Source organism: Alligator sinensis, unplaced genomic scaffold (genome assembly GCF_000455745.1).
Source record: "Alligator sinensis unplaced genomic scaffold, ASM45574v1 scaffold630_1, whole genome shotgun sequence".
NCBI lineage: Eukaryota > Metazoa > Chordata > Crocodylia > Alligatoridae > Alligator > Alligator sinensis.
In genome coordinates, this window is record NW_005842522.1 from 223,822 (window position 1) to 249,953 (window position 26,132).

Consider the following 26,132-nt stretch of genomic DNA (forward strand, 5'->3'; position numbering starts at 1 on the left):
CCTTATGCCACTTTTGGAAGGGACTCAGGATCCAGTCCCTCACTCTTTTTAGCTAAATGAGCTCTTACTCAACAAGGCACCAGTACATTATGCAGCCTACAACTGGCCCTTCCCTGGAGACAAGAAAACAATAGGAGCCTCTGCAAGACTAGGGGGTGGGGAGAGAAGGAAAGTTAATCCTTCCCCTCTAACATGCCAGAGTGCTGGAATGGAGAGTTTGACAATCAGCATTACATAAGGCCTGACTCCCACTGTGATTCTGTACAAAAAGAGCTAACACAAATCAATGGCAGCATCTACAGATCATTACACAACCCAGGCTGGTGACAGTAGTTCTGACTGGCTGATCAATCACCTGCTGCACTGAAGCTTCCAGCAGCCAGGTCCTTCCCCTTTTTGTCCCCCATTTTATAAAGGACAAAGACACATGCTGCTACAAGCAACACCAACCTGGTATAGACGATTATCCTCTATATTTAATTATAGAATAGACAATTATCCTCTATATTTAATTTTTTTTTAAACTACTTTAAAGAAAAAAAATTCTCCTTTACAGAAGCGTCACAAAAACACTGAAATTCTCTTCAGTTATGAATGGAGCCAGTACAAATCTGCCAATTAATGTTTGATCTACACAGCGTTTTGTTGGTTTTAAATGCGATTTTAAGAACGTTAAACCAGAAAATAGGATCATTTACAATGTATGATTATCTACAGTGTACAACTAACGAATCATATATCATCACCAGGACCAATTCTAGACTGTGGGCACGTTTATATGTTCATGAATGCACTGTAGTTACTGCACATTAAGTTTAGTACTTGGTTAACCAAGCACTAAATCAATGTGCAGTAACTCACACTACTGCGCAGCAATGCCAACACATGGGTTTTTACTGACGCTTGCTGCTCATTAGCGTAATACTGCACAGTGGCATATTAGCACGGGTTTTGCCCAGCATGCTACTGTCCATTGTTATTAAGCTACTCTGCAGTAAGCATCTCATGTAGATGCGCCCTGTGAGCACATAAACTTCAGTCTAGTATTTCACTATGTACCATATTTAACTATACACTCTTTGAAGAAGGAACCATAGGGCCAAATTCAGCTCCTAGTAATGTTACTGAGAACCTGGAATAAATCTGGATGTTTCTCTACACTGACACCAGCATAACTAAACCGAATCTGGTCCACTGCCCTATTTGCTTTAAAGGATTACCATGTATATTGCTGGCTCTTGAAATGTTTGTTTCTGGGGTTTATATTTTCCATTAAAAAAAAGTGATGAATATGCATTCCCTACTACCAATCTACAAGAAAGCAGGACCAAAATAGCATTCCAGCAGTACAAACCAGCATAAGGAGAAATGTACTGTACATTTTTACAGCTTGCCCCTGCTAATCCTACAGTCACAGGAAAAACAATAGATATCCACAAAAGGAATAATAAACCAAGAGCAGGGACTTCAAAACACATGGAAAACTCAGTATCAGGACAGCTCATGTCAGATCTCCCATTGTCCATCTGCAACAATTAAGAGTTAAAAGTAAATTTACGTTGCATTAAAAAGATGTAAAATTGGAGAAAATTACTTCTCCAGTGCAGGTCAGATTTTAGTAGTTTTACTTAAATCCTTTTGAAAGCAGCTGATGAGAAAGATATATATTTTTTTCTATTTAAACACAAATGTATGCAATCTGTAGCAATTAATGGGTTGATTCCAACCAAACAGGAGAGGGCCACAGAACTGAAAAATTCTCCTGGGAGTTTAAGCTCTGTGTATCCATGAGTGGGTGGTACAATGGTATGTAACAGGCTAAGAATCAGTTATGTAAGCAGAGCTGGGCGAGTGGGCACACCCCCTATGAGCTCGAAGGGCAGAAGTTGGTCTCATAGAAAGGTCAGTCACAACAGTTCAAGAAATTGCTACAAAAATTCATCTATGACAGCAAACATTGGGATTAGCTGGCCCTGTTGATCTTCTCTTTGCACAGAATCTCATAAAAAGAGACTAAGTCTGCCCACAGACAGTGTTTTACTTTTAGCATGAGGCAGGGGGGAAAAGTCATGTTTTCTTAACACTGAATAGCCTGGTTGATCTGTCTGGTGTTCAGAGCATACAAATTCCTCTGTTTGCCACTTACTCAGGCAGATTTTATTAGTGGTGAATGAGTCACTTCCTTTGACTAGCTTTCTACCGAGGCACAAGACCTTCTATAATACAGCCTAATAGAGGAGTCAACCATATTCTAGCATACTGGTTTTCAACTTTTTCTCATTTGCAGACCCCTAAAAAATTTCAAATGGAGATGCAGACTCCTTTGAATTGTAAGTGTGGGCATTCACATACTTTTGATTAGGGGTGAACTGACAAGGATTTTTTTGGCTAATACCGATGGCCGATTATTAGCCATCCATATCGGCTGATTCTGATCCAGTAGCTGATATGGAACACAGCAGTTTGGAGAGCAGCTCTGGGGCAGTGGGTCTGTAGTGGGGAAGGAGCATGGGGGAGGGAAAGGGTAGGGGTGGCACAGATCAAGACCCCCATGGGGAGGGAGGGAGTGGGGCAGGGTCAGGCATTGCCCAGCTAGGGAGGTGAATGTAACCCTGCTGGAAGCAGGACAGACCCGCAGGCGGCTCATCTGGTGGGGCGTGGCAGGGCGGGGGGGCAGCTCCCCACATCCCTGGGGGGGGCATGTGCCCCCCAGATTTGTGCATGCTGCTCATGCCTCCCCCAGGGATATACACAGCAGCAGCAAGCCATCCCCCCTCCCTACCTTCCCTGTGCCACCTGTGGCTCTGTTCTGCTCCCGGAGTCACATTCACCGCCCTGGCTGAGCAGCGCCTGCCCCTGTCCCACTCCCTCCCTCTTCATAGGAACCTCAATCTGCCTCCACTAAGTCCTTTACCCCCTACAGACTTACTGGCCAGATGCTGCTCTACAAGCTACCAGGCTGCATTCCTGGCTGTAGGCATGCTGAAGCTGCACACATGTACTCGGCATTTACTGGTGACATTATTAGCTACACCAGCCAAAAAAAGTCAATTGCCAATAATGTTAATTTTCCTTGCATCAGTGCCAATCCAATATGTGACCAATATATCGATGCATCTCTACTTTTGAATGATCATACTCATTTTTCATGGACACCTTAGACATGCATGCCAGAGACTGGCACACAAAGGCATTTTGCTTGGCACCCACGCCTCGGGGAGGAGGCTGGGGCTGTGTTGCTGCAACAAGGATAAGACCCCTCTCAGCTCCCCTGCTGTCTACTCCTGGCATGTCAACATCTTACAAGTCAAGGTTGCAGGTGTTTTTGACACACTGCCCAAAAATGTTGCTGACCCTGCCTTAGACATAGTTTGTGGACTCCCAGGGGTCAGCGGAGCACAGGTTGAAAACCACTATTCTAGCAGACAGGACCCAATCTCATAGCATCCATAAATTATAACCAAATTGGAATAAGAACAGAATAACCATATTTCAGATGGCAGAATGTAGAAATGCTAGATTTTACATTGCTGTAAATTTTGATGCTTCACCTTTCCACCTCCTTCGTACCCACTTAAAAGTAATTCTTGGATCACAGAAATTTTGGCAGTGAAAAAAAAAAAATCCATCTGTTTCTATCTAAAAATAATAATAAAACAAGGAAATTAACAAAAAAACTTGCCACTGTTTATGGTTTGACTAAGGAATCTTGCATTCAGGCAAGAAACAGACTTCCCGGTAGGAAACCCACATGATTTCTGAGTGATCAGCTAACCAATCTAGGAAGAAAAAAAATCTCTCTGTCACCATCCTATCATAAGCTTTCAATTAGTGTATGATGCAGTCAAATTGGTTCTGTTTTCCCAGACAACCAGACATGCAAGATTTCCTCAAAGTCTAAAAATTATTTTTACTAAGTTCTACACTAAGTTAGACATGCATTTAAGAATTAAAATCCTTTTTAACTGTGAGCTTCTCACAGTTACTCACTCCTGGCATTTTTACACATGCAAGTGCCACAGCACCTGGCACTGTGACACTTGCAGTTGTATAGGTGGTGAAATGTGCGTTAGCACTGAGAAAATGGTGGCGGCACACTTTTGAACTAAAACACCTTGGTGGTGCTTTATTTTAAAAGAGCACTGCTGCCGTTTTCTGCGTGCTGACATGCATTTCGCCACTTATACAACTGCACACGGCGCAGCACAGTTCACTTCAGCTCGCATGCGGAGCGGACTCAATTAATCAAGTCTGCTCCAAAGCGGCAGATCTCCAGCATGTCGCAAGAAAAAGTACGTGTATGAATATTCTTAATTAATAAATTTTGCTTCCTGTAGATCTTTCCATGATAACATAAGCCTTAGCTGGTTTCCAATACATATATTTAGAGAGTATCTGCTGGTTGGTTCCTGGTTCTCCCTATCTCACTCCCTCAAAAAGTCTAAAATAAGAGAATAATAGGGATTCTAAACAAACCTGCACAGACTAAATATAACACCTGTCTTGCTAATATTCCTATCCTATGTTATGATACAGCTGTGCTCAAAGTCAAACATGTTTCTGCTCTTAAAAGTAGGAGCAACACTTATGGGAGCCTTGCTTCCTTTTCCAGAGCTCTAAACTTTCCTATCCAGAAAAATGTGCAATTTTGACAAGTTTGCTACTGAAAGATTCTATTTGCTTACTCTTATTGTATCTTTTTTCTGAAAAATCCTATGCTCTTGTTTAGAGAAACACATGAATATATAGCAGAAAAACACTAATCAGTAAAAACAAATGATAATTACACCAAAAAATTATGCATAATTTTCATAGTAGTTCATTTTTAGTTTTATAAAAATTTCTATACATAGTCCAAATTTTAACTTCTAAAGATATGGGAGAAAGGATCATGTTATGGCTCAACAACCCCGGCACATGCTGAGGCTCCTCCTTTTAATGGAGGACACAGAACTATGCAGGCAGTTAAGAGAACTTCAACCAATGGCCTCCTCATGGGGTAACCATTTTTCTTTTTGAGTACATTTAGGGATCATGAAAGGTATTTAAAAGACCTGCCCTATACATACTCCTCTCCTTATCCAGTAAAGCTGGGCTGCTCAGCTAACAGCCACATGTTGTACCTGGTTTAATCTGTAACCCCCAGGCACCCACGCAACTGCCACTCCCCTCACTGCTCCAGATACAGTAACAAGCAGGGTCTCCCTCAGCTCCCCTACTGCAAGGAGCAGTGTGGTGGCATAGCATGGTCCACTGTGCAGCGTGGGATCCCACAAAGGGTGAGGATGAGGCCAGGGCACCTGCGGCATAATGTCCATGTGATGTATGGTGCAGAGGTCCACGGCTCACACTAGTGCGACCTGTGTGGCATGCACCCCACAGACAATTAGAAGTTGGACAGCTCAGCAATAAAGAATGAGCAGCAATTATGCCAGCTTTCCTATAATGTGGAGCTTAAGGGAACACACATTATATAATAATAGTATCCCAGGGTGCCTATACACAAGCAGATAGGCTGCTCTGACACGCTGTAATTCCAGCAAGTCAGAGCATACCTGATTTATCAATTTTGCTGAAGCTGCTTTAATTAAAGCACCCCTCCCCCAATCCTGGAACATGTATAAATACCTCTAGTGCTCTACATATTAGGAAGGGGGCTTCTTGTCCCCAGCTCTCTCGTCTACCTTTATCTTGAATTATTACTGACTGCACTGGGACTGCCAAGTCATCTTACTAGGTCCACCCAACATTCATCTAATTGTAAGAACTATTAGACATCATTGATCTGTATTGAATTCAAGTACTTGAATAGCAACCATAACTTGATGACACTGACTGATACACTGATGACATTTTACACCACTTTATTTTTCATTCACATTTTTCAAGATTTCAGAAATGATGCAACCTAATTCATCTCTCATGAAAAGGCTTCATAATAGTGACAGAAGTGAAAAGCTTCATATGCTACTCCAACAAAATGAGAAGTTCCTTAACCATCATCCAGGTATTTAGACCATTTGGTCATAATTGTCATAAAAAGGACAATGCAAAGCCTTAATAAACTTGGTTACCATATAGATAAAAACCTGTCACCTATAATCACCTTTAATGCCAGCAATATTCAATATTAAAGTCAATATTACAAATTTTAAAAGTAGGGATAAAATACCAAGAGGGAATAGATATCTACAAAATGACAAATTTAAAACAAGACTAGAATTTATACTATGTATTTTATAGGCCTTAAGTGAGAAGGGGGTTCTCTTCTACTACATTCCACACACATAGCCCTTACAACAAATGGCTACTTAACTAAATAGTCATCCAATGGCTCAGGAGTAATCAAATTAAATTTGTATATTTTAACAATTAACCAGAATGGTCCTAGGTCAGCCAGCTGCCAAGTGATAGTGTTCAAAATCCAGGCTGGAATTCTAATTCAATTCTCATTACCATGGATCCTGGTTTTCTCTGATAAAAAAAAAAATCCCTGATTTCTGGGTTTAAAAAAGTTACCCCAAATCCACAAACCTGAAAATTGGAGAATTTTTTTTTTTTTTTTAAATCAGAGAAAACCAGGATCTCTGCGAATCATTACCTTTTCCAGAAAATGGAGCATGGTGAGGCCTGGAGAAAGGAAACCAAGTCTTATGCTATTCTACAAGCACTTTTCTTGCGAAGTAGTGAAACTGATTGTTTACAAGAGGAGAGAGGAGTTCTGATCTTCTATTAGCTGAAAAACATGGCCAAGTGACTCCCAAAAGGAGGAAGCGGGCCAAGGTGAAAAAAAATTGGTAACGGGAAAATGAATTCTCCAAGAGACAGCAAAAACCACAAGTTCACACACACACGCTTACAGTACTCAAAATACAAGCACTCTAGCAACTTTTCTAGTTTGCTGTCATAGTTATTCTGGTCTCATTTTTTCTAAGTACCGTATTTAACAGTATACAGATTGACACAGTGTATAGGTTGACCCCCAGCTTTCCAATCTGAAAGGTAAGGATTTTCATAGGCACAGTGTATAAGTAACAGTCAGGCTCAGTGCTTGGCTGGCATGGCCCCATCCCCTGCGAGCAGTGTTGCCAGCGCTGCTTGCAGGGGATGGGATTGCACCAACCAAGTGCCAGGCCCAGCACCGCCTGCAGGGGACACAGATGGGGATAGGGCTGAGTTCAGCTGACACGGCCCCATCCCCTGTGAGTGGCACTGCTGGTGCCACTCGCAAGGGATGAGGCCGTGCCAACTGAGCGCCAAGCCCAGATGAGCCCAGCCCCATCCCAGTCCCCCACAAGCAACACCAGGCTCAGCATTCAGCAGTACTGTCGCAGCAGACAGCGCCAGGCTCAGCTGGTGTGGCCCCATCCCCCGTAAGTCGAGCACCACTGACAGGGGACAGGGACAGGCCTGGGCTGAGCGCTCAGCTGGTGCAGCCTCATCCCCTGGGAGCGGCACTGGGCTCAGTGTTCAGCAGCGCCATTTGTAGCAGCCCCAACTGCTGTAAACCTGACACCACTCGCAGGGGACAGAGATAGGGCTGAGTTCGGCACTCAGCTAGTGCAGCCTCATCCCCTTTGTGTGGCACCAACAGCACTGCTCACAGGAGATGGAGCAGCACCAGCCAAGTGCTGAGCCCAGCCAAGGCCAACCACATCCCCATCCTCTGCGAGCAGCACCAGGCTCAGCGCTACTTGCAGGGGATAGGAACAGGCTCGGCACTAGGCTGGCATGGCCCCATCTCCTGCGAGTGGCACCGGCATGATGTATCAGTTGAATCTGATTTTTAAAGACATGAAAATTGAGCTTCAAAACCCGACTTATACACTGTAAAATGCAGTAGATAATTATTTTCCTGGAACCCTTTTGGTAACATCATGCTCCAACACACAGAAAGGACCAAATAAATAACAGGGTATTAAAAGCTAACAAATGCCAGCCAATTAATGTTTTTGGAATAGTATACAATGCTATCCTGAGGCATTTTATTTTTTCCTTTCCATGACAAAAGGAGCAAACTCAAATTCTTTTTATACTTCTAAAGTTGAAATGAACATTTAATGGGACCAAGAAGTCAGACACTAGTTTATAGGCTATAGATCAACGTTTCTCAACTCATGGGTCGTGACCCAAAAGTGGGTCGCAAGAATATATGAAAGGGTCACAAACAAACTTTAAAAATGGGTTCTTCTTTAAAAGGAGAAAAATGTGGAAAACTGTGGGTTTTCCTCTGCATGCTAGCAGAGTTCCAGCCTGGGCCCCCCTCCCCCCCACGCCCTGTGCTCCACACACACCCCTGCCCCACACACTGGGGGGCTGGGGCCTGGGGGAAAGGGGCAGCGGGTCAGGACTGGCCATCGATGTTTACAAATGAGTACAAATGTTTACAAACAGGTTGAGAAGCACTACTACAGATCACCAACAATTCTGATGGGAAACCTATGAGAGGCAGTCAGTACTGTCTGAGGCCCATGTACCCCAGTATACAGAGGGAACGAGAATTGATCAATAACATCTGGACCTCACTAGTCCAAACAAGTCATATGTGATCTTCTCCCAGGCACCTTCTAGTGTCATCATTACTCCTTCTATTGAACAAGATTAACGCCTAGAGACCACATTTTTGTTGAGGTGTTAAGACAGACAGACCTATGCATATTCTGTAGTAGCTTCCTGATATTCTTACATTCTGGTATGGAAAATGTTAAAATAGGCTCAAATCACAGTATAGAACACAGAGGACTAAAGCATAGGCAACTGGTAGGAGGGGCACAGGGGGGCACATGCCCCCCCAACAGGGCTATCCCTGCTGCCACCAGCTTCTGCGGGTGCTCGCCAGCCCTGTCCCCGCTGCTGCTGCTGGCTTCTGTGGGTGCCCCCCACAGACTCAGGAGGCACCAGTCACCCATGGTGTAAAGGCCACCGTTTTCCTTGAAAAACAGCATGTATAACTGCTGGCTAAGACAAATATTACCAAATCTTATGATCTTCAGAACCGATGGCTTCCAGACCAAAAAGTACCTTCTCCAAGGAATACTTCTGCAAGGATAACAGGTCTGCACAGGGTAGGTAAAATTTCAGGACTTTGATCTCAGGGGGCAGCAAGGCAGGCCCTACGAGGGGAGGATACGGGACCTGAACCTGTTCAGCCTCCACAAGAGAAGGCTGAGGGGGGATCTGGTGGCCATCTACAAAGTGACCAAGGGGGACCAGCAGGCAATGGGAGAGTCCCTAATCGCCCGAGCACTACCGGGAGTAACAAGGAACAATGGTCATAAGTTGATGGAGAGTAGACTCAGGCTAGATATCAGGAGGCACTACTTCACAGTTAGGGCGGCTAGGATCTGGAACCAACTTCCAAGGGAAGTGGTGCTCACTCCTACTCTGGGGTCTTCAAAAGGAGGCTAGATAGACGCCTAGCCAGGGTCATTTTACCCCAGCACTCTTTACTCTTTCCTGCCCATGGCAGAGGGTCGGACTTGTTGATCCGCTCAGGTCCCTTCTGACCCTACCAGCTATGAAACTATGATCAAGTTCAAAGAGCACAGTCTCACATGGTCTATTGGCATGTCTTTTACAGGCCCCTCTACAACTACAGGTAAAGACATGATGGGATCTAATTGTGATCTACACAATTGCACCTCCTGCCATACCACACATGTATGGAAGGAGGCGACTGTGGGATCACAAATCAGATGCCATCATGCCTTATTGTCCATATGGGGGAACCCAATCCCAGGCTCCCCCTGAACCTGCAAGAAGCAAGTTCCTATAGCTGGGAGCTCCTTCAGATAAGGGGCTCCCAGTTGTGAAGGAGCCCCATGCACCCCCACACCTGGGAGACCAGATGTTGCAATCTCCTAGTTGTGGGGGTGCCCCATGCACCCCACTGCTTAGAGACCACAGTAGCTGTGGTCCTCCAGCCACATGTGCATGGGGCACTCCTGTGGCAGGGAGACTCCAGCAGCTGTGGTCTCCCAGTCATGTGAGTGCATTGTGCACCCCCAACAGCTGGGAGCCCTATCAGTTGATGAGGCTTCCAGCTGTGGGGGCACGTGCTCCTGCAGCTGGGAGCCAGAGTCAACTGGGAGCTCCCAGGTTCAGGGGTGCACATGAACCCCCACAGCTGGGACCTCCAATCAGCTGACAGGGCTCCTAGCCATAGGGACACAAGCTACATGTGCAAGTTAAAGCTGGATAGAAACCAGCTATGAAGTTATTGCTGGAAAGTGTGTAATAACTTTATAGCTGGTTGGACCTTTTTAAGGCACCATAGTTAATTGGCATGTCTAGCCAGTCCACATTAATTGGGAAATTAACTAGGTAATTGCATAATACAGGTAACATGTAGAGGGGGCCTATATGCTTGGGTAGGGACCAGCCAACTTCTTCCCCTTAATCCCTTCTCTACAACATGTCATCATCATTTTATCATCAGATTTACATTTAAATGATTTTCTCCTGTTAACAGTATGAGTCATAGCAGGGTTTAAACTCCTTAAAATGGATTGGTACTATGAAGTCTTATTTTAGTCCAGCTCCCTTGAATTTTCTGTAATCTTGGGCGCATCTACATGTACCATTAATGCTATTTGGCTTTATTGCAATGTAAATTTACTACCTACAAATGCTAATTTACAGTGCAGTAAGTGCCTGCCTGTGTAGACAGTGATGCTTTACTGTACAGTAGATTAGTCTACTGCACAGTAAAGCTTTTGATGTACACATAGCCCCAAGCAGGAAACTGGAAGTGCATCTTGCAGGACCACGGTTATAATATGCTTTTGGTTTAAGACAAAACATGCTGCACACTATTCCTTCTACACCCCCAGCATCAAGGAATTTTGTTTTGCAAAGAATAAGTAATCAAAGCCCTTGTTTTGTATTTCCAAAAAGCATGTGTCCTGTGGCTCAGAGGTATTCCTTAATGTTATACATAATCTAGATAACAATGTCTCATCTTATAAATGGCTTACAGCTTCTTGGAAATTATAAGGTATTTACAGAGCTGGTGTTAAGTTTTGCCTGTTTTCTAGGAAGAAAGCAGAAAATGTATATGATAATCCCAAAGAGGACAAGCAGCACTCCAGGTTTTACAAGTGTGTTAAGAAAGTAACCTGTCTCTGGACAGTTTACATAAACGTAGATGAATTCTGCTTCTGTGTTGGTGCTTATTTTAGCAGCGTGTCATGTAAATAAAAAAAAATGATGCCTACCTCTCAATAAATTAATGGAACAGAATAAATACTAAAAGGAAGTTCACAAGCAACAAAGCGATGTTAACCCTGCCCATTAAAGAAACAGATATTAGCATGGATTTATAGTGCTTAAAGACAGATAGTTTTCAGATTAAGTCATCAACAGTTCAACATCTGGCCTTGACTGAAAAGTTGACAGTCTTCATCCACTTTATCTCATTTTCCAAAGGAATAAGAACAATGCTCCATTTTAAAAATGAGAAAGCTCATGCTTATTCACTTATACTTAGAGTAAGCGAGATGCATCTTCTGATCCAAAGCTTACATCTCTTATTATACCTATGATCATAGCGCAGTTAACATTTGTAACTGAGGAAAAACAAAAGTTCTCAAAAGTAACCCCTTACTGTTTTATTTTAAAAAGAAAATGTCATTATTCTTTGGCTTCCTAGTTACAGTTGCTGGAGAACGTTTGCAAAAGGTTTTAGGTTTGGGGTTGGCCGTCACCCTTTGGATACATTTCAATGCTAATCTGCATAGGCTAAAAATGTTTTGAAGGAAAAAAAAGTCATTTATCTGTAAACAGGATATATCTTTGAGGATGGAATGGTAAGGACTAGGTGTTAAAATCTGAACCTGTATCTAGCATTCTCCTGCTGTTAGAAAAAAAAAAAAAATTTCAGATGCCTTCAATATTTTATTGAATATCAGCCCACCCTACCCCAACATCAAGGTCTTTTTAATTTATTTATTTACACACATTATGTAGGATTTCCTCTCTACAATATAATTGACAGAATACAACAGTATTACTTACTTGGGTACAGATATCTTTTTAAACTGCCTATGGCTTACTATAACAATCTGGGAAAATTCTTAACAATATATGACTTAACATATTTAATTGCAGCTGCTGGAGAAAGGTCTTTATGATCCTGGTACCTACTCCCAGAAAGGCAAGGAAGGGAAGGGATAAAAATCTGCTCCAAACAGGAGAATCAGGATTGGAGAAACTAGCAAGCCGACTAGTACCAAGCCAACAGGTAGAGACCTTCCATGGGGCTCTTTAATCAAGGGGCCAGAGAAGCAGGGCATTTATTTTTACTTTGGTGAAGAGGCATTTGCTATAGTTATCAACCCCAAGACAAGGGACTAGTGCAGGGGCAGGCAATTATTTCGGGAGGAGGGCCGCTTACCCAGTTTTGGCAGGCTGTCGAAGGCTGCATGGGTAGCCCAGCCCCTTGACAGGTGCCCCTCCCCCTGGTCACCATCTTGGAACCAATGTCCTAGGACCAGCACCAGTAGGGCCCAAAGCAGGGCACAGGCTGGCAGGGGTCTGTGGAGCTGGGCTGGGCTGCACCATCAGGGAGAGGGGGAGCTGGGCCAGCTCAATAGAGCCCCTGCCAGCTAGGACCCCGCACTCCTGCCACCCTGCTCTGGGCCCCGCTGGCACTGGCCCCAGGGCACCGGTGCAGGCCCCATGCTCCCACTGGTTCCCCGCCCACTCACTCCCAGTGCTCACGCCCCAGCCCTGTGGTACAGGCGAGGGGTAGTGTACAGCCCTGACCCCCTGCTCGCCAGCAGGGAAGAAGCTGGTGCTGACTGCAGGGAAAAGTGGCCCCTCGCCCTCTATGGCCAGTGCTCCCTGCTGCAGGGGCTCTCAGTCCATGCGGGGCTGTCTGGAGTAGGCACAGGCAGCCCCACGTGGGCTGCAAGCGGCTACAGCACAGGGTGCTGGCCATGGGGCGAGCAAGGGGCTGCTTTTCCCCGTGCTCAGCACCAGCTTGTAACCTGGCCCCGCTGCCAGCCTGGGCCCCAAGCCGACTCCGGGCTTACCTGTCAGCAGCAGCATCTGTGGCCCCCCTGCTTGCCGCACCAGGCAGTGTTAGCTGCTGCTGCCCGCCCAGAGCTTGCACACTGGGCAGCCCACAGGTGACAGTGGCAAACACTACCCAGCATGGCAAGCAGGGGGGGCTGCAGCTGCTGTCACCATGCGCAGCCCTGACAGGCAAGCCCGGAGCCAGTGCAGGGTCAGGTTACAAGGTGGCGCTGAGCGCAGGGGCAGAAAAAGCAGCCCCTCACCTGCCCCATGCCCAGCACCCCACGCTGCAGCCACTGGCAGTCTACCTGGGGCTATCTGGAGCAGTCACAGGCAGCCCCATGCAGGCTGCGAGCAGCTGCAGTACAGGGTGCCAGCCTCAGGGTGGGCGAGGGGCCGCTTTCCCCCCACCCATGCTCAGCTTTTCCCAGGTCCCTTTTCCCCGGGATCCCCCTTCCCTGAGGTTCTGGCATGGGGCAGCCATGTGGTCCTGGGCCAGAAGCCCCTGCTGGGGCTTCCAGCTAGGGGGGCAGGGCCAGGCAGGCCCTGCTGTTGTGGGAGCCCACCAGGCTTCCCCTGGGTCCTACTGCCCTTGGTTCCTGTAATTTTTGACAAGAACCAAGGGCAGATGAATATTAATTTTCTAAATTGTTTAGGGGCCCCACAGGCTGGATAGAATGGCGTCACAGGCCAGATTTGGTCCATGAGCCATATTTTGCCCACCCCTGGACTAGTGCTTAGCACCCTGAAGGGAAGGAGGAGAGACCTACCCTGTACCACCTACCATCCTGTTTTTGTTTTCTGTCCCCTGTGTCCAATCTAGCCAATATTATTATCCTGGACAGTCACAGGATCCCAGGATTCTAAACAAATAAAATGTTTGGAGAATCTTCCCCACCCAGATCCTCTTTATTTCACTGTGCTTAAAAATACACGTTTGTGATTTTCTTTTTTTAACAAAGGCAAAATGCACAAATCAAACCATACAGAAGGCAATTTAGGCAACTCAAAAGTCTGCCTACATTATACAGTAAAAGCTCTGTTATCTGGCACGAGTGGCGAATCGGGGGTGCCAGAGTTTTGGCTGGATGCAGAATGGAGGGGAGGGAAGGGGTGGCGGCAGCCACATGCGAAGCAGCAACAGTGCAGGGTGATGGGTGGCGGCATCAGCAGCCACATGCAAGCTAGCTCCGCCCCCCTGCATCCAGCCAGCCAGCTGGAAATTCCGGTTAGTAGAGTGTACCAGTTACTAAAATGCCAGTTAACACAGCTTTTACTGTAGCAACTTTTCATTGCAGGCCATAACCCACTGACAAAAACTCATTGTATACCAGGGCTTGTAATAAAGTTTTCACAGAGTACTGCAAACTGTCTTTTGTAGATCCTTCACCAGGGAAACTCTCCCCCAGCCAGATCTGGAACTCTGTCAGCCCTTCAATGCCATACCAGTATGCAAGAATCATAGCAAGTGAGAGAATCCCTCCAGAAGTTTGTTCTTTTCCAATTCAAATAGTACTAAACATCAACTAACAACAGTCACAGAGGGACTGATGATCTCAGGTGGTCCCTTCCAGCCCTAAACTTCTGTAAATCTATGTAGGAAGAGCATACCTACTTCCTGAATTGTGGACCACTTGGAGTCACAATAAGATCCTATATGAAAAAAAGAAACAAAACACACTCTCCCTCCCCTTCAATTAATTGCTTCCTCTCTGGTGACTAAGTGATTAACAGGGAGATAAAAATAAACAAAACTCCCCAAATAATAATATCAGTGACAAGGGGAAAATGGCTTCAAACCTCCAAGCAATCTCTAGCTCAGTTGGCCAATCCACAGCACACATGCACAAATGGCAAGGGCAGTGAACTCTGGGGAACCCAGTTAAAAAGATGCTAGTGATGGGAGTCAGGGGCAAACTCAGGAAGGGAAACTGGAGTGGCAGTCAGGAAGGTACAGGAGTTGGTGTTGGCTTGACGATTTGGGGTGACAACAGGAATAGGCAGGACTGGACAACAGCAGTAGCCGATTATTAGAGTGGTGCTGTCTCATACTTTGGACTTAACTTGTGGCACAAGTGCCAAAAAGGTTGGCTACCACTACTCTATTTGGTTCCCTGAGATGCCCCAGGCAGGACAGCAGCATGGCTTCCAACCCTATCATCAGATGTCCTTCTGGCCTCAGCTTTATGGGGTACAATGGAAGCAAACTTCTAGCTATCTCCTTGCAGTTGACCACAAACTTGCTTAATTTCACTCTGGCACCACTTGATAAAACTATGACAGATGCAAACACATTGCATCATTATACATTTGATTAACATTCAGAAAAACTATCACCACAGCCATAAGGGCTAGAAACAATGTTACCAATGAAAGATTAATTTCTGCAGAAATTAATTACTTGGGCGCCCACACTTGCATCATAAAGCTTCCCTCCCACTCACTACTGGCAGGCATACTTCTTTGAGAGCTCACCTTCAGATTCCCAAGAAACAGAGGAAGGGTAGGCATTGCAGTTTGCTAAAGAAGCCGGTCAAGGCTGGTGCAATTCCCATCTCAACCCTCTCCCCGCCAAAAGCCACAAACCACAAAAGTTTGGTGAAACCCAAACTCCATAGCTCACTTCAGGGGCATGCTTATTCCTAAAGCAATGAAAGGATACATACCAGATTTAAAAAAAAAAAACAAACAACCAAATTTCCAATTTAGTAACTAGAGTTTGAGACCCAAAAGGTCATCTAGTATTAACTCCTCTATTTCAAAGACCATACACTAAGTTTCAAATGATTATTCTTTTAACAACTCCAATAACTAGTACTGAACTAAAAATAAAAAATTCAAAAAGATATCCAAGAAGGATAGGAAACTTCACTATTTCTAGTCTGATAGTTAATCAACCACTTCTGTTAGTTAATTACACTCACTATTAAAAATCAGTGCCTTATTTCTCATTTTTAAATGTCTGGCTTTAGCTTCCAGTCTTTGGTTCCTGTCATGTCTTTCTCCACTAGATTAAAAAGCCTTTTAGTACCCCAAATATTCTGTCCTCAAGAACTTAGATGCTTCCGAGTATTCTTTTTTATAAACTAAACCAAATTCAGCTTGAAGTTGCTCATTATGAGACATTTCTTCTAGGCCTTGAATCATTTTACAGCTTTACAGCCTCAATTTTTTGAGCATCGTTTTTAAAATGTTGACACCTGAACTGGACAAAATGTTCCAGAGTCTCACTAATAACGTAAACATAAGTAAAAGTCACCTGCTTAACTTCTCCTCTTCTGTTCCTATATGCAAGGATCACATGAGCCCCTTCTTGACACAGCATTTTCCTGAGAACTAAAGGGCACTTTTACACATGCTCCATTGCAGATGTGATTAATCAAGTCTGCTGGAGCACTCTAAATAGAACGCTCCAGCGTGCTGCGGTCTTGTGTATTCAGTAGCCCATGTTTCAAAGGCGGCAAGCACACTTTAACTAAAGCTTCAACAAGCTTTAGTTAAAGCACCCCTGCTGCCATTTTGAAATGAAGGATGCTGAATACATGAGATGCTGTGGGCTTTTTAATTAAAGCAGCTCCAAGCTCCCCTCGCACATGTATAGGTGCCCTCAAATTCTTTTGCCAATTTACAAGGATCACTGAATCCTTTATAGTTTGGGCTCTTCAGGAACATCCCCCGTTCAGGAGTTGGAGCCTGAATCTTTTACTCCTAAATGAACGTCTCTACATTTGGTTGTATTAAAAGGCATTTGGTTTGGAAATGCTCAGTTTACTATGCTAGCCAAATCATTCTGTACAACTACATTCTTGCTCTCTTTCCTTGTAAAAGCATTTAACCAATCTTTGTATTATCCTTGTATTTTACCAGCAGTGATTTTATATTTATTTCTAGATCACTGATTAAAACATTAAACACTGGACCTAGCACCAGACCCTGGAAAAATCTTCACTCAATGAGTATTCCCAACTTGAAACTACGTTTGGCGAAATCTGTCAGTTAGCAAATTCTAAATCCATTTAATATCCTGTACTTTAATGATACTTTGTTGCCCTAAGCTTTTAATTAAAAAGTATTTACACAAATACTATGCAAAATACAAAGTTGATTATGTCTGCAGTTTCCTTTATAAAAATGTTAATGTCAAACAAGCCTGATTTCATTTTTTGACTAGATTTATATTCATACACTTTTTCAACTAAATCCAGAATAAGCTAGCTAATATAAAAAAATGTATATTTTTAAGTAGATATTGTTTAGCATCCTGCTTTGTTATTAAGGAACTAGAAAGTACTTCAGTATCTTCACACAACAAGTGCACACCATTTTGCTTCTTTCCAAACAGACCAGAAATACTTATTCAAACTTTAAAAATTTTCTGCATTTCTATTAACAATATTATCATTCACACTTTGTAGTGAAACTACACCATTACAATATTGTCTGTTGTTCCTCAAGTACTTAAAATATATCCTTTTTCTTGTCTTAAGCTCTAGCAGCTAGGGAAACAGGGGTCTTTAGCTTCCCTTATCAAGTTTCTGCACTTCAGAATAACAATTGCTATTCCCCTCACCCCATTTGCCCCCTTTGTTAGCATTTTTTTCTCCTAACTACTGCTTTCACTTCACTACTGAATCAGGGTGGACTTTTAGCCAACGTTATTATCTCTCTTGATTATGGAATTTTAGCTTTAAGACAACTAATACACTCTTCTTAAAGAACCCTTATTTTACTTTCAAAAATTTTGGTCTATATTTTTCCTTCCAGTTGATTTTGTTCATAATTTTCCTGAGCATTTGGAAATTAGTCCTTTTCAAGCACCAAGTATATATAATACTGATTACAACTGCTAATATGTCTGCCCATATTAAATGCAATCGGGTGATAATCACTGGTCCCTAGGCAACCAACTTCCAGCCCAGAGATAAAGACGAATTAAAAACTGCCAAAATGGAGGTCCAAAATAGTTACCATGAAAAAGTGAAATACCTTTTATCTAATATAGCTTATACATTTTGTAGCTCTAATTATAATATATATTATCTGTTAATAATGATCTGTTTAGGTTCCTTCTGACCTTAAGTACTATGATATTTTAGAAATTCTAACAATATTTTTACTACTGGCTGCATGACACTTCCAACATACAACTCCCAAACGGAAGCCCCTGGCCTATAACATTATGATTTTCTTTCCTCACAATACTAACAGGTACTCAACAAGTTACGCATCCCACTCTCTGGTTTGATTCAATAGTTGTTAACAGCCTTTTCTACCAGCGCTCCCTTGTGCTACCTTTTCATAGATAGGCCCAGAATTCTGTGATAGTAACACGCTGGGCTGGTCCAATTCTCAAGGAGCCTCTGGAAAGTGAAAGCAAGTCTTAAAATATCAAGACACGGTTCCTTATGACAGTATGGCACATTACAACCTGTCTAACATCAGACTCCTCAGGTACCTCTCCAGTATTTACCAGCTACATTCATATCCCTCCCCCTCCCCAGCCTGTCTCTCATTCACTGACTCCTCAATTTACACACATACTAGCCTCTGGCTTCTTTACTATTCATTCCATCCAGGAAGAGCACACACCAACTGCATATCCTTCCTCAGCCCAACGAAGGGTATTTAAACCATAAAGCTTGCTAAGAAGAATTTTTCCAACTGTTTAGTTGGTCTAATAAAAGGAATCAGATTTACCCAAAGAACCTTGTCTGCCTATGTCCTTTGACCAACCTGGCTACAAACTACACCCCTCTTAAAATATTAATACATTTGTGCTCACTTGCTTTTTCAGTATGTGGTCTATTTCCAAGCACATCCTAAATTAACCTAGAGGCACTAGCAATATGGCCAATTGATACAGAGATGTTGGACAGAAGCATGCATCTTAAAATTGACAACATTCTGAATTCAACCTTCTGTAACATTACTTCCAAAATTTGTCATAGAATCATAGAAAATTAGGGCTGGAAGGGACCTCAGGAAGTCTAGTCCAACCCCCTGTTCAAAGCAGGACCATACCCCAACTAGATCATCCCACCCAAGGCTTTGTCTAACCCGGTCTGAAAAACTTCCAAGGATGGAGATTCCCCAGACTGTCTGGGTAGCCTGTTCCAGTGCTTTACTATCCTCCTAGCAAGAAAGTGTTTCCCAGATATCTAACCTAAACTTCCCTTGCTGCAACTTGAGACCATTGCTCCTTGTTCTGTCATCTGCCACCACTGAAAACAGTCTAGCTCCATCCTCTTTGGAACCACCCTGCAGGTAGTTGAAGGCTGCTATTAAATCTCCTCTCAGTCTTCTCTTCTTCAGACTAAATAAGCCTAGTGTCCTCAGCCTCTCCTCATAAATTGATCATGTGGATCAACCATAAAAATCTCCTAAACAAAAAGATATTTGAGTTAAAAATACAGATCTTTCTATGATCTTCAATTTTAGATGCTAAGAGAGAAAGACCTTCTGACTGATGCTGTACCTACCAGATTTCAGCCTTCTCTTCCTGTTCTGGCTTCAGCCTAAGACTTTGTTTTTAAGAATCCATCACATTGACCAAATAAGAACAGTTATGTAGTTTCTATTAACTGATTCTGTCAATTTATAGTATGAGTTCTGTGCTAATTAGATCAAACCAGTTTTCCACAAAGAATATGATAGCAGTGTTGTTTGTCTGTAATATGTCAAAACACTACAAGACCTCCTTCAATTGCTTTTATAAAAAGTTTTAAAAGTTGTTTTTACAAAAACTCTTCAGGTTCCCTTGTTAGGTAAAGTGTTGTGTTGTGTGTGTTCTGCCCTGATCAAAGTCCTCCCCATGTTTAGTGCAAGTTTCAATATGTGTGTGGTATCTAAATGCAACTAGAGATTTAGGGAACAAGTTGTACCCATGTTGGTCTATAGACAAAAGGAATCAGAACTCAAGGTAGAGGGAATATTTTTTATTAGATTAACTAGATATTTGCAAAAAAATTGCAAGCTTTCAGGCGCACACACCCTTCTTCAGACATAAGACAAAAATTGAAAGCTTCATTCCTACCTAGGAGAAATTTTACAATCCTTGCTTCTCCTATGCCTGAAAAAGGGTGTGTGCGCCTGAAAGCTTGCAATTTTTTTGCAAATATCTAGTTGGCCTAATAAACGATATCACCTCTACTAGAGATTTAGGACTTCTTTACACTTAAATTTCTGTTGCATTCACACTACCTGCAAATCTACTCTAGCATAGAAGTTGTTATACCAATATAAAAATGTCTTTATTGGTATACCTTAATCATATTTGCAAACTGAAATAATGCCACTTTTAGCATCGTATGTGAGCATAACTATATCTATGCCAGTTATACGAGGATACAGGTATACAAGTAAAATTAAAAAAAAAAAAAAAAAAAAAATCACATCCCTTATTGACAATTATGAAGGTAAGAACTGTTTAACGGTAGAACAGGCCACAATCTTCCTGAAATTTCCACTGTGTCATTATGAAACCAGGTGATCAATTCTGTTTTCAGTTGGCCAATCATGAGTTTGAGAGACACTGCAAAAGAATACCTTCACATCAATCTTGTGCTTTAGAACCACAATATTTTTCCTTAGCAGAGTTTAAATACAATACTGAACACTCGCACATCAAAAAAATTAGAACAGTCTGTAAGAGAGTCTCTTAGTTTTGTTTCTGAGCAACCGACTAAGGCCTTATCATAGTTTTATTTGTCTTCTTCTGTGACATCTTCAGCTATCTGCACAATTATTCAGCAGTTTTCTTCTTAGACTTAGAATCAACAACAAAATAGAACACATCGCCTCTGTTTGGATGTTTGCCAACATTAAAGTCTCCTCTCTCATGTTTGACCAACTATCCTGGATTAATGACAATGCTGATCACAGTAGGCACAGACAGAAGTGATAGAATTGTTGCCTGATCAGGCCCCTGAAAGCACTCTACAGCCATGACCAAACACAAGTGCATGGCTACAGAGGGCTTTAAAAGGGCCTGATCCCACAAGAATTTGACCCTCATTACATGAGGGTTCAGATGAAGGCACCTGAAAGCAGAGCACCTTCACTGACTTGTGTCTGCACACACCGAGAACAGGGCTCAGATGACACAGCCCAATACTGTTCCTGGCACTGGTTTTCAGAATGGGAGAGGAAGAAAGGAGCAGAGAGCTTGTTTTGTAGGTTGCCCAGCTGGCCCTGGAGGGCAGGACAGGTGGATTGGAGAGCCCCCCTACCCCTCTCTGAAGCGGAGGGCTCCAGTCTACCCAACCCCACTCCAGCGTGGCTGGGGAAACCGTAGAATGGACCTACCTCCCCTGCCTTCTCCCCCACTCATCCTGAGATGGAACAGGAACAAGAGAGGGGGAGTGGAGCTAGGGGAAGAAGCTGTCAAGAAGCAGCTTTTCTTCCTGAATCAGCTCCAAATTGGAGCTCGATTCCCCACCCTCCTAACCCAAAAGCTAACGTCTGTTGGGTTGGGAGCATCAGTCTAACTCATGGCGCTTCCTGTAAAGCACCATGAGTTAGACGCCAGAGCTGCACTTCTTTCTGTGCCTACTGTTTTTCCTTTATATTTTCCTCTATTTGTTCACCCCTAGAATCTATTAGTGGATTTGTCTCAAACTTAAATTTGTAATGTGTATATCCAAAAAGTGGGGCTTCAATCCCTCATCTGAACATCTTATTTTGGGCTGCATTGAAGGTGATTGTGATGTTTCCACTTTTAGCCTAGTGTATTATTCTAGCCCCTCCTTTCTGAGATTGCTTGGTCTTGGACTCTCTGCGATATATTCAGACTCTCACCTGCCACGTCTTGATTACTGTATGATATTATTAGTCGGGAGGTATTATTTGTTTTCTACCACAGTAGGACTCTGACAACTTATGTGGGGGTTTTCTTGGGTTACCACTTCTACAAGACACCCAAGTCTTATGTCATCAATTGAAATCTCAGTCTCGTTTTTTGCATTAAACAATTTTCTTCATTTGTGAAGATTTATTTTTACATCTTTAATCAACTCCTTGTTTGAAAGGCTGTTGTTACTTCACTCCGAGTCAGGTAAGTTTTAATATTAACTTAGACAGGGATCAACTAAATCCAATCTTGTGGGTTGTACAATTTGGGACTAATCTTAATTTAATAGTTCAAATGGCAACATAACATTCCAATTTAGTCCCGTCTATAGCACCCTTTGTTTACTTTTTTCCCCTCGGTTCCCCAGTCTCCCGACGTATTCTCGCTTCCCAAGAACTCTCAAGATGCTACTGCCTCTTTAAGGGTTTTAGTGGGTAGTCTTCACCCAGGCTCCCTGACCCCTCAGCTTCTATAGAGCCTGATTGGCTCAAAACAAAGTCCAAACAAAAACAAAAACAAAAAAACCTGCTTTCGCTGCAACTTGGATGCTAGCCGCTTTCCTCACCGCGTGGCTGTCTCAGCTCCCTTCCAGTCGCAGCTCAAGTATTACCTTTGGAAGACTTTTTTTTGCCAGTGACCTCCAGCTTAACAAGATCTGCTTGAGCTCTTTTCCCTGCTCAAGCCCGGTCCTTGAGGTTTCTTTTTGTCACCGCTGTCTTCCGGGGCTTTCCGCCTAGTGATCTCTTCTACCTCTCATTCCTTCCATGCCCCACCCCTCCCCTCACAGGGTTGTTGTATCTTCACAGAACACCTGCTCCAGAAGCATCATTCTCCTTCCGTTTTTGCCTCTCTCTCCTGGTCAGTCACGTTCCCTGTGGTAAGTATTTTATTTATTGCCTGTTTCTCTTCACAGTGATGTTAACACAAAAGGGCACAATTGGCAATCATGCCATTAAAATATTGAATACTGACATTTTTGGGGTACCAAGCAGTGCCCGATTCTAACTTTAGCTGATGTTCAAGCTCTTCTAGCAATTCTTGAGTAAGACCTGAGTTACCAGAGTTCTACTACTATGACAACAGCACTGAGTACTTCTCATCTGAAGGATTAAACTCAATGCTCTCCTATTCCATTTCAACAGAAAACATTTCAATGAATGACACATTTGATCGTGAAGAATTTAAAATAAAAACTGTTTGCACTTTTCTAGCCTTTTCAGCTCAACAACTTTTGATAAATGTAAGCTTTAAATTTAGAAAAAATCTCTGTTTTAATTACTTCAGTCTTCTTGTATCTTGCCATTTACTCCAACTTCAGATGTATGGAGTTAGGCAAGATGATACATTGGTGTTTAGTCAGCAAATACTAATCATACATATACAGAGTTGATCAGCAGTCCTTCTAAATAATGAAGAGACTAAAAAGCTTCCACTTTCATTCACAACTGAAGACTGAATATCACGACCACATTCTAAAAAGGTACCACCACTTTCCTCAATTAGTTAGCAAGTCAATTTTCCCTAATCAACCACCATCTACAGTTCAAACTACTTTCTTCTATATAAATATCCAGTGAGATCTGAGTGCATTAAATCCACCCCTTTCTCCAGTCACAAATAGGAACACTCGTTCATCTTCCCCTCTAAGCTTCTAAAAGTGTGTTTTGTTTTTATTTAGTTATTATATACAAATAAATAAAACAATATTTGCTTTATATATAACAAATAAATATTATAATAATATATGTTACATGTATATACATTTCTTACAGTTTAACAGGCCTAACAAGAAACTTGTTACAACCGTGTGTGTGTGTGTGTGTGTGTGTGTGTGTGTGTGTGTGTGTGTGTGTGTGTGTGTTAAAAGTTTCCAGTTGCAACTTCATATTGGATCCCAAAGTTTCTAGTATCCAACATTTTAGATATTTATGTTCATGTACACGCTTAAGCAACAACAAAAAAAATATTTGATTTTACCGATTCAATTTATATGTTGCCCTTTGCAAAATCTCAGGGCAGCTTAATTCCATATTCCAAATATAAAAAAATCATTTTTCCCCCCACAACTTACCATAAATTTATTTGACGGAAAAAATAGAAAATAAAAAAAACAACCCACAAGAACAGGTATAATTGAAAAAGTTTTCTAAACACAATAAAAGAGCCAATTATCTAAATGTGCAGTCATTGAAGCAAATTCCTCAATACTTATTTCAATGGAATATCAAAGTAGTAACATTAGACTATAAAATATTTCACATGGATAGAATATACTCTTTTCACACATTTGAACAATGAGGTTTCTTCAAAAATACCTGAAGTATCTATACGCTTTGGGGACTAAAGTAATAGAAAAGATCAAGGCATTAAAAGAAATAAACAAACCCTTTTTGGTAGTTGAGCACAGGTATAGATAGCATCTGTAACTTTTCCCCTGAGCTGTAATAACTAGAAATACCAAGAGGAATTGTCCATAGAGAATTCACAATTTGGCTGAGAACAGGAGATTTCATTCCACACAGTATTGTTTTCCCAAAAAGTTAAGTGTCTGAAGAAAGCAAATTTAAATAAGTATCTCATCAATACTATATACAATTACATTATTAGAAAGAAGGCTGGGCAGTGTGGCACTGTAAAGACTAACCCATCATTACTGTTATTATTAGAAAGAAATACATCCTTAAGTAAATTGAACTGCTATCCATATGCAATGTTATTCGAAAATATTTACTATTTATACTTAGCACAACCTTTACATCGAGAATTTAAACCTAAGTCTGGTTTGTTCAGGAAAAAAAAAAAAAAAAAAAAAAAAAAAATCAGTAGAAGTGTTATATCCAAGTGAAAATTTGAGGGGAATTTTTGGATGCAAAAGTTACCAACTACTCAAGATGAACTTTGGCCAGGACATATTGGCTAAACACTTAGTCTCAAAAAAAAAAAAAAAAGGCTCAGGGATCTTTTCAAAAAGCAGTTTGGGAATGTGGCTTAGTGGTGAAAGGTAGCACCTAAAACCCCCTGCAACAGTGTTGAGAATTGGTTCATTATTGGCTCAGAACAGATCAGAACCTACAGCTCTATCTAACACCAAAAGACTGAATGAAAGGTTCAGGGCAAATCAAAGATTCACCTTACTTGCCCTGGCCATCTTGTTGTAACTTTGATAAGATCATGGCATGAAGTTCGGTAATAACTTCAGACTGTATATTCACAACTTGTGGCTTTATAACTGAAAAAGGTACTTTCAAATAAGTATGAGAAAGAGGATAGTGCACTAACAACTGAACATATTACCTGGATACTTTTAGTGACTATCAAAAGTTAATAGATAAATCAATAATGACATCTACTTAATACTCCACCATTAAGAGGGATGGGAAACAAGTGAAAGGCTAGCCATTCTCACCAGAGTCAAAATAAACCTGTACTAGGTGAATCTGAAAACAAGCAGGTTAAAACAACAGTCCTGAGAGAGAGACGCTAAGTTTGGTACAAACCCAGGCGCCTGCCCCTGCAATCAACGGAAAGCACCAGAATTTCACTGATGCGAACACCGATAGCATCAAAAACTTACAAAAGGTAACCGTGAACTCAAACCGACTCCACAGTGGTGAAGAGGAATCAAATGAAAAAGTAATGGTCCCAAACTGCCCTTTTAGCCCATCCACAAACATGACAGGGAAACTAAAAGTGACAAATACGATTTTCATCACCTGCTTGCCAATACTCGAGAGTTTACAACACAGGCATATTAGGGACATAAAAAAACGCTGTACAGGGGGCTGGCCCCCATCCAGTTCAGCATCCTTCCCTCAACATGCAGACAGGGAATAACCTGCCTTTCCACGCTGGGTCTCACCCTGACCTCTACCAGCTAGAGGCCAGCGCAGGCCACCCAGCAGGGGCTTAGCGCTCTCTTCCAAGGCAGGGTTTATTGTTCTCCAAATGGAGCAACTGCGGATGCACTCGTTATCACCTGGAAACAGCGAGCCCTTCCTGCGCGGGAGTCCCGGGCCTCGGGCGCCTCGTGGGGCAGGCGCCCAGCTCCCCGGGCTGCTCGGGGCAGGCGCCCGGGCTGCTTGAAGGCGGCACGAAAAGAAAGCGGTTGTTTTTCCGGCTGCGAGTGCTCTGCCCCAAAGCCCCCGGCTCTCACGGGGCGGGCCAGGAAAAGCGGGAAGAGCGAGTCCTTTGCCCCCCGCGAGCAGACGGGCTGTCCCTGAACTTCGCCACGCGTCCCCCCCCCCGGCCCTCGGCCCCCCCCCGGGGC

At 42.8% G+C, this 26,132-nt stretch overlaps 1 protein-coding gene across 1 annotated transcript in view; it reads right to left on the reverse strand.

Moving 5' to 3' along the window:
• RAD54L2 (RAD54 like 2) overlaps positions 1-26,039 on the reverse strand; it is a 99,429-nt gene extending 73,390 nt beyond the window's left edge. The window contains exon 1 of the mRNA XM_025213326.1: positions 25,842-26,039. The gene's annotated coding sequence lies outside the window, so the exon portion shown is untranslated. The remainder of the gene's footprint in view (positions 1-25,841) is intronic.
• Positions 26,040-26,132: the final 93 nt, after the last annotated feature.